This window comes from Tursiops truncatus, chromosome 1 (genome assembly GCF_011762595.2).
Source record: "Tursiops truncatus isolate mTurTru1 chromosome 1, mTurTru1.mat.Y, whole genome shotgun sequence".
Classification (NCBI taxonomy): Eukaryota; Metazoa; Chordata; class Mammalia; order Artiodactyla; family Delphinidae; genus Tursiops; species Tursiops truncatus.
Genome location: NC_047034.1, coordinates 110,334,954 through 110,351,744, shown reverse-complemented (window position 1 = coordinate 110,351,744; position 16,791 = coordinate 110,334,954). Strand labels below are relative to the sequence as shown.

The following is a 16,791-nucleotide window of genomic DNA, read 5'->3' as shown; positions in this document are numbered from 1 at the left end:
TAGCATATGATTAATATGGAGAATTTCCATGTGTACTTGAAAAGAATGTGTATTCTGCTGATGTTAGATGCTGTGTTTTATAAATGTCATTTTAATGATATTATATTCAAGTTTTCTGTAACCTATTGATTTTCTTTTTTCCATGAATTATTGAGAAGAATATTGAAATTTTCAACTATAATTTCTGAATTATTTAGTTCTTTCTTTAAGAAAATTTTTTTTAATTAATTAATTTATTTTTGGCTGTGTTGGGTCTTAATTGCTGCGGGTGGGCTTTCTCTAGTTGTGGCGAGTGGGGACTACTCTTCGTTGCAGTGTGTGGGCTTCTCATTGCAGTGGCTTCTCTTGTTGCAGAGTACGGGCTCTAGGTGCTCTAGGGCTTTGGTAGTTGTGGCATGCAGGCTCTAGAGCACAGGCTCAGTAGTTGTGGTATGCGGGCTTAGTTACTCCACGGCATGTGGGATCTTCCCAGACCAGGTATCGAACCATGTCCCCTGCATTGGCAGGCGGATTCTTAACCACTGTGCCACCAGGGAAGTCCTTAGTTCTTCCTTCAATTCTGTCATTTTTGTTTTAGCATTTTGGAGACTATTTTGTTCATTGCATATACATTTCTAATTGTTAAATCTCCCAGAAGTATTGGCCCTTTTATCATTATGAAATTTCCTTTTTTTGACTTTACTAATATTTCTTGTCTTAAAGTCTATTTTGTCTGATATTGATATAGGTATTCCACCTGTATTATGGTTACTGTTACATGGTATAACTTTTTCTCTCCTTTGCCTTCAACCTATTTTTATCTTAAAATCTAAAGTGTGGCCCTTGTAGACAGCATATAGTTGGACCTTTTTTAATCCAGTCTGATAATTTCTGCCTTGTGATCTGTTTATTCACATTTAATGTGATTATTGATATGGTTGGCTTTACATCTTCGATTGTGCTGTTTGTTTTCTATATATCTTAAGAGTTTTTGTATTGTTGTTCCTCTCTTCCTTCTTTTGTGTTAAACAGATATTTGTAGGATGCCATTTTAATTCCTCTTTGATTTTTAAATTACATTTTAAAAAGACATTTTCTTAATAGTTGATTTAGGGGTTAAAATATGCATTTTATCTTATCACAATCTACTTTTCTAGTAAAATATAGCGACTTTGATGCAATATAGCTCCATTTCTTCTCTAATTTTGTGTTATCATTTTCACATGTTACCTTTATGTTTTTATAAACCTAGAAATGCAGTGTTACAATGATTGCTTCATACAATTTTAAGGTCTTTAAAGAAATTTTAAAAAGAAAGATAAATGTGTTTATATAGTCTTTTACTTATATATTTATCATCTATACTCTTTATTTCTTCCTGTCAATTTGAGTATTGTCCAGTGTCTTCATCTGGAACAACTTCCTTAAGTATTTCTGCTTGAAGCACATATCCTCTGTTGTTGTTTATCTGAGAATGTTTTTATTTTACCTTTGTTTTTAGAGGATAGTGTTCCCGGATAGAGAATTGTGAAAAGGTTTCTTTCTTTTAGCACTTTGAATACATTATTCCACTGCCTTCCGGCCTCTCTTATTTTCATGAAGAAGTCATCATTAATCATATTGCTTTTCCCCTGTACATGATTAGTCATTTTCTCTTGCTTCTCTCAATATTTTTTCTTTGTCTTTGAATAACTTGAATATGAGGTGTCTAGGTATGAATCTCTTTGTACTTATCATACTTGGCATTGGTTGAACTTAGATTGCAGGTTAACATTTTTCATCAGATTGGACATTTTCAACCATTATTTCTTCAAATATTTTTTCTTTGCCCTTTGTCTCTCTCCTCTCCTTCTAGGATTCCTATTACATGTATGTTGATACCCTTGATATCCTACAGGCTTCTGAGGGTCTGTTCATTTTTTTCCTATCTTTTGTTCTCTGTATTCTTCAGACCGGATGATTTCGATTGATCTATCTTCAAGTTCACTGACTGAGTCTTTTGCCCTCCTCAAATCTGCTATTGGGCTTATGTAGTGAGTTTTAAAGTTTGGGTTATTGTACTTTTTAAGTCTATAATTTTTATATCTTGAAAAGTTTCTCTTTCTATCATTATATTGAAATTCTCTTTGTTGTATCATTGCCATCATATTTTCCTTGAATTCTTTAAATACAATTTCCTTTTATTCTTTTGCTATATTTCCAATAGTCTTTTCTGCTAAATCCTATATCTGGGACCATTCAGAGACATTTTCTATCCTTTTTCCTCATTATGGATTATATAATGTTTTTGTCAGAAATTTGACTTTTTAAAATAATATTTTGTAGCAGCTCTGCATTCTGATTATTTTTTCTTTCCTCAGGATTGTTTTTATTTATATTGTTTTGTTTTAATAACTTCCATGGCTTTAATCTATGGGCTGTATCCACCATGTTGTCTGGCTACTGATTTCTCTGTTAAGGATTACCCTGTGCCTGCATAGCTTAGTTATTATTCAGTGATTAATCAGAGTTTGTGCTCAAACATTCTGAGCCAGTCTGTGCTGATGGAGCTGTTTGTGGGTTGGAAAGCATATTCAATGTTCAGGCAGTTTTCAAGCCTGTACCAGCTTTAACTTTCCTTTGGGTCCTACGGAATAGCTTCCTTGTCAAGCTGGGGTATGTGGAGAGCTTATTTAGGCCCTCTCTGCCTCTCTCATTTACATTTTCTCTACTAAATTTTTTGCTAGACCATCAGTCTACTGCTCACCCCTACTACGGCCACAACTTCAGGTTAGCAAAGCTGGATACTTGCCCTGTTCATTTGCTACAGTTTGCTTTTTTTTTTTTAATAGATGGTATCACTTGTATGGAGTTTTTTGGCTTCCTCTCCAAATCATGTCAGCCCTCTCTGGCAGTAAAGCTCCTGGTTGTCATGGAGCCCCACCCTGACAGAAGTACTGCACTGACTGAGCTGTGGGGGAACAGGAGCAGCACCAAGCAAGAATACCACAGACTCCCACTGTTCTCATGCAAAGTGTAGCAATTTTTCATGAATAAATGCTTCTCAGTTTGTTGTTTGTGATTACTAGATGTCCAGAAACATGAAGTCATTGTTTTTGATAATTTTGTCCAACTTCATAATTGTTTCTTGGAGAGAAGATTTGCTAACTTACTCATTCTTTCTTCACCAGAAGTCCTGTGTCACCTGGCAACTTTTAAAATGGCATGTTCACTTGGTGACATTCCACTTAACAAGGAACCATTCTATAGATCCCTTGTACCATTTTGGTACAAATTTTGGGTCTCTGGGAATCAGAACAGTTGTTCACCATACCATCTACCTTGCTATACAATCTGTCATCTTAATCCTGTTTAATGTAAGGGATTTTACACTTCAACAATAATTGTCAGTAACTTTTTTGTGTACTTCCCTCTTTTGAAAATCACATAAGTGGCATCTGACACTGTTTGTGATACTGAATATAATGGAAGTTTATAAATAAGTTGTTTTACAATTCTCCTTTATAAATGAAGATATATAGTATTATATTTTGTCTCCTCCATAATAACAGAATGTTTAAATGGTTAACATTTGTGCTGCAGTATAGCTTTCTGGCTCATGAAAAATGAAAGCTATCAGCGATCTGGGCAATAAGATTCATCGCCAATAGTCACTAGCAACAGCACACAGCATTTTAATATCAGTGAGGTCCACAGCTAGCAGTAAGAGCTGGTGTAATTGAAAGACGTTTAGGTGCAATCATTCTGCTGTTTGTTCCTTGCCAGGTTCAACATGGGATTGTGTGAGTATTTGAAGAAAACAGCAATTTTTAAAATATCTTTGAAAGATGTAAAAATGGTAGATAAGTGCTTAAATTTAAGAAACGTGGTAATTTTTAAATCATGTGGCTCTAAAATAAAAAGGCATTTTATTTGTCTTGGTTGATTAAAGCTTTAGAAAAGCTACTCCTTGGTTACAAGTGAACCGATAATTCTGCTCTAATGTTGCCGTGGTAACAACTCATGCTGATATAATTGAGAACATCTTATACATCCTGGTTCGAACATTTTCTCCCTGCCATTTTGAGTTGTTCTAGTGGTATATGAAGAAGCCTAGGATAACTAGCTTGAAAGAAATTAAATCTAGTTATACACATCTTTGGCATTAATCTGATGTTTACTAGTGATATCTCGCACTGAGCAGTTATGCTTTGCTTCTAGGAGCTTCTCTTTTTAAAACAAAAGAAAGCTCTTTTCATTTTCTGTGTGCTGCATGCTCTAATGTATGTGTTTACACCATCGGTTCTTATACCTCTAGAGATTAGCATAACTCCCTTTGCTGTTGGATTGTTGTTTTGAGCAGTATGTTTTGGAAAGGTTGATTTTCATCATGAGTGGTAAGTATGCTCTCTGAGACTCTGTAGGTTTGTATTTTTAAAAAATATTTAACTATAAAAGCAAAAAAACGTTTTATAGAGGGGCAGTTGTAAAGCCAGAACTACAGTGGATTACATTTTCTCTTGATGCTTTTGCATTTAGGGATTATAGTAATTTGCTTTTTAAATCCATTAACAACTGTGAATAATTAATATCACTATTAATAGTCAATACCAGTAATCAGTTTCTAATCTATTTTATGGTGTGATTTATTGTATTCATTATATTCATTAATACATTGTTATTAATTGTGTTATAAATTAGTGAGTAAAAGACCCACTGTGGTAAAGGAGGAATTATTTTAGTATCTGATCCTGAAGATAATTAAACTTTCCTTTTATTGGCTTTGTCTTTCTAATATTAATTTTTGTTAGCTTCTTTTTGGTTATATAAAAAATACTCAATTTTGCATAAGATGTTGCCAAAATTTTATTGATTTATTTGTTGCTTTTAACTATAATTCATTGAGAAATAGGAATTTAATGATGAAATAAATATATGCATTTTGGTTTTGGAGCCTTTGTTAAAATTTTTAGAAATAATTTTTTGGGAAATAATTTGTTAGAACAAGTACTTTTGTGATAGTTTCCTTTTTATTTTTGTAAATATGATTTTTTCTAAACATTTCTAAAATTGTTTTTTGAGAAAATATACTACAGTATATACTGCAGTTTATCATAGGGTAAAAGCTGTTCACTTTAAGCCAAACCTGCAGCTAAAAATAGATATCCTGTTGTTAGAGGCAGAAATATTTGCTTAGAGCATAATTCATTAGCATCTTTTTGCTTAACTAAAAAAGAGGATGTTTATTAAGTTAACCTTTGAATCAGATACATGTTTAGGAAAAGTGTTATGGTTTTTCTCTTAAAGCAGTCTATAGTTTATACTTAAAAGATTTGGAATTGGAATTCAGAACCTGAGAGAGTTGGATTTTTGTGGTATAGTGGTAGAATTCCAAATAGATGAACATTTTCTTCCATAATTGGAGACCATCTTATTATTGCCAATAAACATTTTTTATCCTGCTGCTGTATAATATAAACCTCTTCAACACTGTTAGGTATTTATTTATAGAATGATATTAGACGTTAAAAGAACAATTTTGCATGTAATATATTAAGAATGATTTGTTATTGTTATTATCCTGTTATTCTTCTGTTAGATAGATCTTTCTGTTCGAGTGTTTTAAATTTGGGCTAATACTACAAAAGCAACATGTTAACATTTCTTAGGATTTCTTGGATATCAAAACTGAATATACCTGGTTATCACACTTAAAATACTGGATTTCTTTGAATACAGGCAGTGTGTTTTTTCTCCTTGAAAGTGTTCTAGAGGTTTTACAATTGGATATGTTGGTTTTAGCTGAAGAAAATTGTTACTGCTTCTCTATTGCTTTTTCTTTCAAGAAAGCTATGGATTATTCAGATAGTATTTGATATACTTGATCATATTGGTCTGCCCTTATAGCCTTTTTTAACCGTAGGAATTATAGTAATGACAACTAAACATTCTGACTTTTTCAGGATTCTCCAATTTCAACTAATGTTACTCATAAGTGGTTAAATGCCTCAGCCATTTCAAAATGTGGAAAATTTGAAATGAAGTGTGGTTTTATTTGTAAAAATGAGCAAATGCCAGACCTTTTTATCTAAGTCTTTAGCTATACATGTGATATTTATGTGTATGTGGTACTTTCCTAGTTAAAAAGCTATTTCTTTTCTCCTTCCTTGCCTATTAAATATCAGCTTTTGGGGGGAATAGTTTTCTCTGGAATCTATCTTTAGCCCTCTTTTAATGCTGCATTCTCTCTGAATGATCTCATCCAGTCCCACATCTTCAGTTGTTACCTGAATGTTCAGTGCAAAAGTGAATTTTCTCTTTCCATCCCAAATCTGCTCCTTTTTCATTCATCCTGATTTTTGTTAATGATCCCACTCGCCATGCAGGAACTTAAAACAGAAGCCTTGTAATCACTGAACTTGTTTCTTACTCCCCAGACATGCACTCAGCCATAAATTTCTATTGATTCTACATTAGAAATGTCTCAAAATCACTCAATTTTCTCCATTATCACTGACACTGAGAATGCTTTTGGATCAGGAATTCTGTATCTTTTCAATCCTTTTGCAGTAACAGCTTCACTGGTCTCAACTTCCAGTTTTATATCCCTCCGGACCATTTTCCATGCTGCCATTTTAAAACTGCAGATACACCCATTTCTTAACCCAACGTGAAAACTTTCAGTTACTCCTTAGTGCCTCTCAAATAAAGGTTAAACTCCTTAGTGGGGCATATGAGAGCAGTGCCCTGCCTTTCTGGCTTTATTTGCACCACTCTCATAAAATTCTGATCTAGTCATATTATACTACATATTATTCCTTGCTCCCTTTCCATATTTATATCTTTTATTATAAAAATTCTGAAAACCAGCTATGCTTTTCAGTGCCTCCATTATTGACTCTGTAGAGTCAGATGATTCCTCTATACTCCCAAAGCAAACTTATATAAACTATAACAATTATTTATATTATACTGAAATTATATATTTGCATATCAGTTTCCAATCACCATCCTTTGAACTCCTTAAGTCAAGGATAGTGCAGTGTTCATCTCTGTGTTTCCAGTGGTTACCCTAGTGCCCCAAACACAGTAATGAACTCATAAATTCTTGTGAAATAAATGAATGATTAAAACTTATCCATTTTTTATACAGTACAACACTTTTATTACATTACTGATGAAGAATATCAGTCATGTATTTTGATTTTTTTGGTTCATGTGCTTATTGGAACATAACTAGCATCATTATATCAAAATCTCAAATGAAAACTCTGATCGGCCTTGTGGTAGTTGAGGGCAAATCTCTGAAAAAGATTTGCTATGCTTTGAATTACAGGAAAGTTACAGACTTGAGCAAAAGCATTTGAGTAATTCCCCTTTTTAGATCAATATTTTCTAAATTGAAAATTTAAGAACACAAAACTGGAAAAACAGTATATCAGTGGAATTAAGGAAGGGTACTTGCCTAGAAATGTATGTATCAGATTGAAGATCAGATGCCAAAGTTTAACAGTTTTATTTTGAGTAGTTTGCCTTCATGGAAAAGAAATAAAAATAATTTCACCCTTACTAACTTGGATGGATGAAGCTTTTAAGAAAGACTGTGGGAGAGATGAGTGGAAAATCCAACACTGCTGATTTCTTTCATTCTAAAACAATTAATAGTGGGACAACCAGAAATTTGTTAGTCTAATCAAACTGAGAAAGTGGCTTTTCTTCTTCCAGATATAACAGGGCTCTTCCCTGATGTGACGGGCATCACAAGTAGTAAGGAACCCTATAGTCCTGGCTCCATTCCCATTTTGGATTACTTAAATGATAATATAAATATGTATATATATATATCAACTAAAAGATCTGAGAAGTTGATTCTAACATACCCAAATAGGAGGTGGGAGGATCCATCTTATTTGGGGGGAGCATTTGTAAAGTTTTGAAAGGCTTCTCATTGTTCATGAATGAATAAACAAGAAAAGTACCAATGTGGAACCTATAAAAGAGATCGTGCTCAAGGATAAGTTCACAGCCTTCAAGAGGAAGAGAATGAACTTATGTTTCGAAAATATTTATGAAGGAGGGTTTACAATAGGAAATTATAGATAGCGTCTATGTGGAATTCTTAAAAATTTCAAGTGAACATGGACTCTATAAAATAAGACGTTAAAGATAAAAAGATGAAACAAGAGACTAGGATGAGAAGAGAGCTGGACGAGAGGCAGGAATAGAAAAGAAGCAATAATGATATAAGAAAAGGTTATAAGAAAATGACCCTGGCATTTGTAGAGTATAAAGCTGCATTAGAAGCAGTAAAGAGCAAAATAATCACTGCAGGAAGGTAAATTGAACATGTAAAGAGCTAACTTGATAAAAGCTACCAGAATGTAGGGAAAATGGACAGGATAAAAATTATGAGGTGAAAAGTATGTTAGATAAAAGTAGGAACTCTACAAATTGAATGAATAACATTCCTTCAGAACAGATAATGACTAATAGAACAGAAACAATCATAAAAAAATTATGATTCAGGAAAACTTAGAAGAAAATCCTAAAAGTATACACTGAAAGAGCTCATTGTGTGTTGACAAAAATTAACAAAAATACCAGCACCTAAATATATCCTGATGGAAGTTTGAATTACGAGGATAAAAAATGAATTCCACAAACATCCAGCTCTCCTTGCATCTTACAACTTAACACACATTTTTTTCTTATACAGAAAAAAATCCATAAATTGCAGACTGGATAATTTGAAAATCCTTCTAGACCAAAAATTAACGAAGATACAACAGCACATAGAAATACTGAATAAAATATAACAAGGATCCCTTTAAATGAATACTTGAATTTACAAGAATATAATAGAAATCCCCAGTGTGCAAAAAGTCAAATAGTAAGTGAAAAACCAGAGCTGTAAGGGGGAGCATACTTTGACTACCCTGAGGAAATTTTCATACCTTGGTGACAAAATGGCTTTTGTTTTAAATGGCCTCACAGAGACAGAAAAGTTCTTTGATCCATACAACTTGGGATTTCTTAGACTTGTGTATAAAGCCAGGATCCTCAAAGGATCATAACCTCAGTGAAAGCATAGACTAAAAAATAAAACATCTCCACTGACACGGGGAAAATAAGGAAGCTCACATTTCTTGGCTTGGGTTCCTGGGGAGGGGGGAGGGCTGTGTGTGCATGTGTATGGGATGCTTTTCCTGAGAGTTTGTAATCAACTGCTGCTTCTTCAGTAGCTTTCACGTTATAATCTGTATTAATTGTGTGGTTTAATAATTTTAAATAAAATACCTTAGAGTAACAGTTCCAGGCTGGTAACATCTATCGGATGCCAGGCAGAAGCTAATACAAAACATATCCTCATATCAAACCCTGCAGTTTTCTCACAGATAAAACCCCACTGAACTTTGAGTTCAGAGTCCAAAGCCAAAATAGATACATAACACACACAAACAATCTACAACAAAAGATATTTAGCAGATAAAACAGCATTACACCCTACCAAGAATGTCAGAGTAGAATTGTCACATACAGGCTACCATTTAAATTAATCACATAAAAAAGAAATATAAGAGAAAAAAATTGTATGCACTTCCCACAGAGCCTCAAAATATATAAAACAAAATTGACCCGTTTAGAAGGAAAAATTATAACTATGTAAGATTTATAGATATATATAAAGAATTCTCACCCAGTAATTGGAGAATACACAGAAATATATAGAACACTTACAAAATTGATTTTTTGACTACACATATTTGATATACTTTAAAGAATTGATACATAGGCTGTGGTCTCTGACCACAAAGCAATTAAGTTTAATCAATAATAAAAGACTAATTAAATAAGTAAACACAAATGTTATATTTGGAAATTAAAAAAACTCAAATAACACACAGGTCAAGAAATAACTCATAAATTTAAAATTCAATTATGTATCAGAACTTGTGGGGTGCAGCTAAAGGATTTAGAGCCAAAATCTTAAATGTGTATGTTAGGAAAAGAGAAAGACATTTGTGATGTAAGGATGCAAGTAAACAAGTTAGAGAAAGCACAGTATGGTTAATCAAAAGAAGGAAAAAAACTAATAGAGACATGAGCAAAAGTCAGTGGAATAGAAAATATTCATCAGAGTCAACGCATAGTTCATGGAGAAGGCTTTTAAGAGAACTGATTAGAACTGTACCTATTTAAGATTTAATCATAGTTAAAATGTTTATTCAAAACTTAGCATGGGCTTCCCTGGTGGTGCAGTGGTTGAGAGTCTGCTTGCCAATGCAGGGGTCACGGGTTCGTGCCCCGGTCCGGGAAGATCCCACATGCCGCGGAGCGGCTGGGCCAGTGAGCCATGGCCGCTGAGCCTGCGCCTCCGGAACCTGTGCTCTGCAGCGGGAGAGGCCCGCGTACCGCAAAAAAAAAAAAAAAAAAGAAAACTTAGCAAAATTGGGACTGGACAGTTTTATAGTCAAGTTCAAAAAACAAAAATTTTAATCTTGTACAAAATTTTTCAAAGAATTAAAAAGGAGATATTCTTAATTTCTTAAATATATGTATTCTAGTAATAGTTTCACAAGTAAAGTATGGGAAAGAAAAGCAGTTAGAAACATGTTCTTTGAAGTTAGGAACAGGAGTAGAATGCTCATTGTCTTTATCTGTACAGTATAACACTGTGAGTCATAACCTACACGGTAGGACAAGAAAAAGTTGGAGTAAAAAAAATTATCATTATTCACAGATATGTGATTATCTACATAGAAAATTCAATAGAATCTACTAGTGTTATTTTAGAATTAATGAGAGTCTGCCAGTCTGCCATATAATATCAGTATATAAACATCAACTATGTGCTATACATCAGCAACAAACAAATGGTAATTTTTTAAAAAGTCTCCCATTTACAATAGCAACCAAAGCTCTAAAGAACCTAGGAATAAATCTAATAAAAGAATAAGACCTTTAAGAGAAAAAAGGTATAAAATTCTACTGAGATATTTAATATTTAACAAGCAGATATCATTTTATACCCATTAGATTATCAAAAATTAGAAAGTAAAAATTAAACAGTAACATATTTTGTTGAGGATATGGATCATCAAGGATAGAGTGGTAGTATATACTAGCACAACCATTTATTGAGCCACTTACTATTTAGTTAAGTTGAAAACGTGCATACCCTATCATCTAGGGATCCACTCCTATCTCTGTACTTTCCGCAACAAGACAGAACATTTGAATTCAGGACCAAATGGAAAATCTTTAGCATATGCTTCTGCTAGATAAAATATCCTCTGAGAAAAAGTCTCAGTGAACAATTAAGGAAGTAAAGTACATTTCAAAGAGCATTTCAAAAATTGCCTGGGTCATTAGTTTTATGACTATAAATTTACTTTAAGTTTTATCACAAAATCCTTTAGGGAACATCTTCAGTCAAACATGGCTTGGATGGCCTAGAAAATCCACAGCATCCCTAGACAGAGAGCAAGTTTGGAGAGAAAGCATGTACATGTGATTTGTAGTGAACGAGTACACTGTGTGAATTCATAGTGTATCCATCTGTCCATATAGATACTAGTCAAATAAGTTAATGTGTTTCTTTCTATAATTTGATCATTTAAATATATATGTCTCACCAAAAGTTTAAAATTTTTTTAACAGTGTAGTGAAAGAGTGGGTCAATTATAATGTTCACTTGTAACCAAGACTTGATAAAGAATTAACTAACAAAAAATTGTAAGGAGAGGACAGAAGAGTAAATGTAAGCAGTATTGCAATAAGAATAGCCTTTATTGCCTATTAAATTTTCAACCACTCATTCATGTGTGATTTTGTGCAAGACTAATTAATATCTTAGAAAAGAAAAGTAGGCCCATTTGTGCTGTTATGTGGTCCCATCCACTGAACTACACAAATAACAGTTATAGTAATTAAAGTTGTTTTTTATACCCACTGTCATTTTCAGGTTACAGTGAATTTGCTTTGAACGAACATGTTTGAATATGGTGAAGCAAAGTGTCTCTTCAGCAAAGTGAACACAATTGCTCTTCAGATTAAAGGGATAGAAATATGATATTTCATTAATACATTTCCAGAGTAGGGTTTTGACTGGTTAAAAAGATATATGTATCCAAAGAATTAATTATAATCATTGTATAAAACACTTTTGAATATGTGTTTTTCATTCTATTCCTGTGTGTGAATATCTAATGAACATGTATGGGTTGGTAACTTCTTGTGTGTATGTTATTTTATGTGTTATTTAATCTGTTTAATTTATTCTTTTTGATCAAGCACGCAAATCATCAGAAGCATCTGGTAGGAAACCACTTTTTACAGAATAATTTGTTTGCTTTGTTGCTATAAGTTGCATTTTATGAGGCATTCTGTAGCAACTAGAATATTTTATATTTACTGAAAATATTTGTACTACAGCATGTATGTGTGTGGGGAGGTATACTTAGAAATAACATATAGAGTTCTAAAGAGGTGAGTGTTTGAAGTAGGGGTGCCAGAAGACAGTATTACAGTCTACTAGATTTACACTTCCTAGAGGTTTTGGAAGAGACTGTATTGTTATTTGTTGATAGAACTTGGTATTTTCATAACTAATTTACCTCTGTTCCCATCCTGTTTTGTGCTTTCTGACATACATTAAATAACCTAAATAGAATAATGCTTTTATTTAGGTAAAGAATGAAGATGAAAATAATTTAATTACATGAGATTAGGGGGACCATGAATTATAATCTGCTCAGTAAAAAAAATTTTTAACTTATTACAAAAAAAGATACTATTAAGAAACGACTGCTTATAGTACCTAATACTTGCTCTTTCCCTTATAGAAAATTTTAGAGGAACAGCTCCTTCTCTTATTCCCTAAATGGATAGCCATCAAGATTTAAAATATTCAGACCTGTAACCCCCACTGTTCTTCCTCCTTACTCTGGCTCCCCTCTTTCTTTAGCCAAGTGATCTTGCCTCCTATTTCCCAGAAGAAATGGAGTACAGCAATTGTGAATAACTCAGTTTACTCCTGGGCCTTTCCACATACTGAAAAGCGTCGCTGTGGCGAGTAGCTACCTCCCTGATTGGGCACTTTCTTGCCCATACACTTCACCTCCCACTGCTGCTGTACACTTTTACCCTATGCTGCAGCTATTTAGGTCTGTTGACATTTCCTGAGTAAACCATGCTCTTTCCTTTATGCATTTGATTCAAGATCATCCCAGCCTATCTTTGTCCTCAACTTCATCTGCCAGAGGAACTGTTTATCCTTCAAGATTCAGCACAAATGCTGCATCATCTTTTATGCCTTACCTTACTACCCAAGAATTTCCTCTTTTGAGCTTGAATAGCACCTGTAGATTTCTTAGTTGTAATCCTTGTCACATTCTATTACAGTGGTTCATCTATTTCCCCTTTAGCTTCTCATCTCCTATATAGTGGAGATATGTTCATTCTTTGTTGTGTTCCCAGAGTCTAGCTCAGTTTCTGGTACCATTGAACAGTGCTCAATAAATGTTGAGAAGATTGTTAAACCAGCACCAATGAAGTAAAAATACCTGGAAGACACTGTTGTCTCTCAGAAGGGACTTAATGAAGTATTACAATTCAGAGTGTCTTTCCTACAGTAGAGTTTTGAAAAAGAATAGAAGTCTAGAGATGGCATTGCAGTAGTTATAGGATGTGTATTTCAGTATATGCTACTTAATATTATTAGCGCTATTGCTATGAGGAGTTAAATTTTTTGTTAGCTGTTTTAAGGAAAATTAGAATGGTATTGATTTTGGCGCTGAACAGTAATTATTGATTTTATTTCCTAACCATTTAATTTAAAAATATTCTATTTGAATATGTTCAGTCAAATAATCATTTCTACATTGTTTTAGTCTGTACATAATATTTTGTAAAAATGTGCATAAGTGATTTCATGCTAATATGCTGTTTTTATGAGTGTCATTTAATCATTGTTTAATTTATTTTTCGGATACAAGCTTGCTCCTCTTCAGAAGTATCTGGTAGGCAATTACTTTTAATAAAACAAATGTTACCTTTTAAAACTTTTTATTTGGTTGTTTGCAAGTTGTTATGCTCCTCTTAAAGTTATATTTTTATAAAATATTTTGAGTTAATAAAATATTTTAGTTGATGGGAGAAATGGTTTAGTTTTATGTTGAGTTTTATCCACAGAAATTATTTATATTGCAGTTTCTTGTGTGATATTTTAGAAACAACAAATATAGCACTGTGAAATAGTGGGAGCTGTACAGGGTAACATAAGACAAATTAATACACACCACTTAAATTAGATAACCCAGGTTAATGAAAGGTTTTTGAAAGGAAAATATAGTTGTAAATCTTGAGTAAAACAGCTAATATTTTAATTGGGTATTTACCCTAGGAAGTTTATATTCTATTTTGTTCTGTTTTCTATTTGTTTCCCTTCTATTTTCTGACATCCATTAAAAGAAGTTAAATAAAATTGTGCTTTTATTGTAAAAGAGGTGTCAAAGAGAGAGGTGACATTTATCACATTACAAAGAAAACTGGAGAATTCAACATCTGGAGTAGTTATAATCTGTATAGTAATAGATTTATAAACCCTTCTTATAAAACATGAATGATAACCTCCTTTAAGCTTTGCATAATGGCATACTGTAATGAACAACATGCCCTTTTTATAACCAGTAGCAATGTAGAATCTAGCAGCAACACAGAACCAAAAATTGCCCAGTAAATAAATTTACTAACTATAATTAGTGAAACATTTCAGAATTATCTGAATAACATGGAATAAAGATACGCCATACTTGAATTTTTAATAAATTTTCCTAATGTTTAAAATGAACTCTCTAATTTTTAACAATGTCGTGTGTATAAATATATTCAAAGATATTTTGAGGGTGGTAAGATTTAAGTTTTTTTTAATGTACTTGTAGATATGCATAAAAATTATCACTTTGTTTCTTCTTTCTTCATCTCATGAATGTGGGTAAATATTTCTACAAACCAACCCTGGGTGAACATATAGATTCCTTTGGTATTTCTTAAACTGAAGAGAAAATAAATTTATATGGAAAATAAATGTAATTGAAGTATATACTTCTGGGAAGAAATTGAGGTAATTTTTGGTGTGTCCTCATTTTTTTAGTACCTAGTTTGCTCCATTATTGACCAGTACAGAACAGAATATATTTGCAGAAAAATCCTTTGTTGAGATGTTTTTTCCTAAGGAGTGTTACTAATCACTGTGTTTTCAGATAGGTACTGATGATTACTAAGAAGCATTACAACCAATATTATAACTCATGTGTTGAGCTCCAAAACCTGTGGCTGTTGCAGGATATCACAAGGGTTTAAATTGAGTGTAAATGTAGATATGGCTTATATATGAACACAAGAAAACAATTGAGAACTTCAAGTATATGCTTTATAGGGAACTCCAGATTAAATGTGCTGCAGTGTTTGAATTTGGCTTTCTCCCACCACTCGTTTTATTAATTAGTTGCCAACACCTTATGTCAGTGGATATAAACTTTAAAAATAACTAGAGAAAAGCATTTAGACAGTTAAATTCACCACTGTGTAAAAATAATAAAATCCAAAGCAAATACATATGGTTCTAGATTGCCTATTTTTTTTAGAGTTATTCATAATCTAGCATGTTATAAAATATTTTATTTTTTGTGTTTATATTTATAAGGTATATATTTTGGTTAACCAATATTTTTACAAAGAGTTAACTGTGTTCATCTTTGCATCTAAGTAGTACGCATATAAACCAGACATTTCATGTGTATATGTATACTTATGTGACAAAAAGTGTTGCAGGAAGAGTTTTCTTTGTGGAATTATTTAATGACATTATAATTAATGCTTATCCTTACTCTAAAAAGGAATCTATTTGTTGAAATAATTTGCAAAATTTAACATCTTTAATTCACACCATTTCTGATAATTTTCATCTAAGACCTTTATGAGAACTGTTATTTACTTTCTACAGTGTTACTTGACAGTAAACTCAGAATACTGATGAGTACAGAGAGTATTTCAAAGATTTTCCTGAATATCCTATTAGTGCATGAAATTCAGTAGTACTTAAAATTTTTCCTTTAGTTTATTCACCAAGCAGGAAAAAAGGAAATTTTCCTTCAACTTACCATCTTTGGCAAATACTGCCAGTCCTTCCTTTGACCAGTTAGTTTTTTCTTAACTCAAGATCCAATTAGCAAAAAGTGACAGGAGAAGCTGAAACAGGATGTTAGGGATTTTTTCCTTTTCCTGATTTTCTTCCATGTCTCCAAATTATCTATACTCATGCAGGCATCTGGAGAGTTTATACTGCAACTTGATGTGCAAGTTCTATAGATAGAAAATAACTAAAAATATTTTTCAAAAGAAATCAGAGGTATATTTTGGGAATCACAAGTTGTTTCTTAAAAGCCACAGTTGCATTTAGCAATAAATTATGTTTTTAATTTATTTTATAGCTGTCGTTTCCAAGTCAATGGCATGTGCAGATGTCTGTTTCATGCAAAAAAAAAAAAAAAGAGATCTTACTTATAAAACCACTCTTCTTCAGTTGTAACTAGTATATTAACTTTTTAGAAGTAGGATGACTTGAACCTTCCTAAACTCAAAGAAAATGTAATAATTTTCCACCCCCAAATCCACCCCCAGGAAGAATTAGATCATATTTGCATAAGTAGTTGCAATTATTTGATTCATTGTTTTGGTGAATGAGATTTTCATATAATGGAAAGATTCTAATTTTAAAAATTATTTTTCTTAAATTTTCTAAAATAGGTATTTTGGGAATATTTTGCAAAA

The 16,791-nt window shown here is 32.6% G+C and overlaps 1 protein-coding gene across 3 annotated transcripts in view; it reads left to right on the top strand.

Moving 5' to 3' along the window:
- The window catches only part of PRKACB (protein kinase cAMP-activated catalytic subunit beta), a 143,568-nt gene that overhangs the window by 76,353 nt on the left and 50,424 nt on the right, over nucleotides 1-16,791 (top strand). Inside the window, exon 1 of one of the 3 annotated variants that reach the window (XM_033864238.2) lies at nucleotides 15,060-15,082. The exons of the other annotated variants lie outside the window; for them this stretch is intronic. The gene's annotated coding sequence lies outside the window, so the exon portion shown is untranslated. Of the gene's footprint in view, nucleotides 1-15,059; nucleotides 15,083-16,791 lie in introns of those variants that run through there. 3 annotated transcript variants of the gene reach the window in all.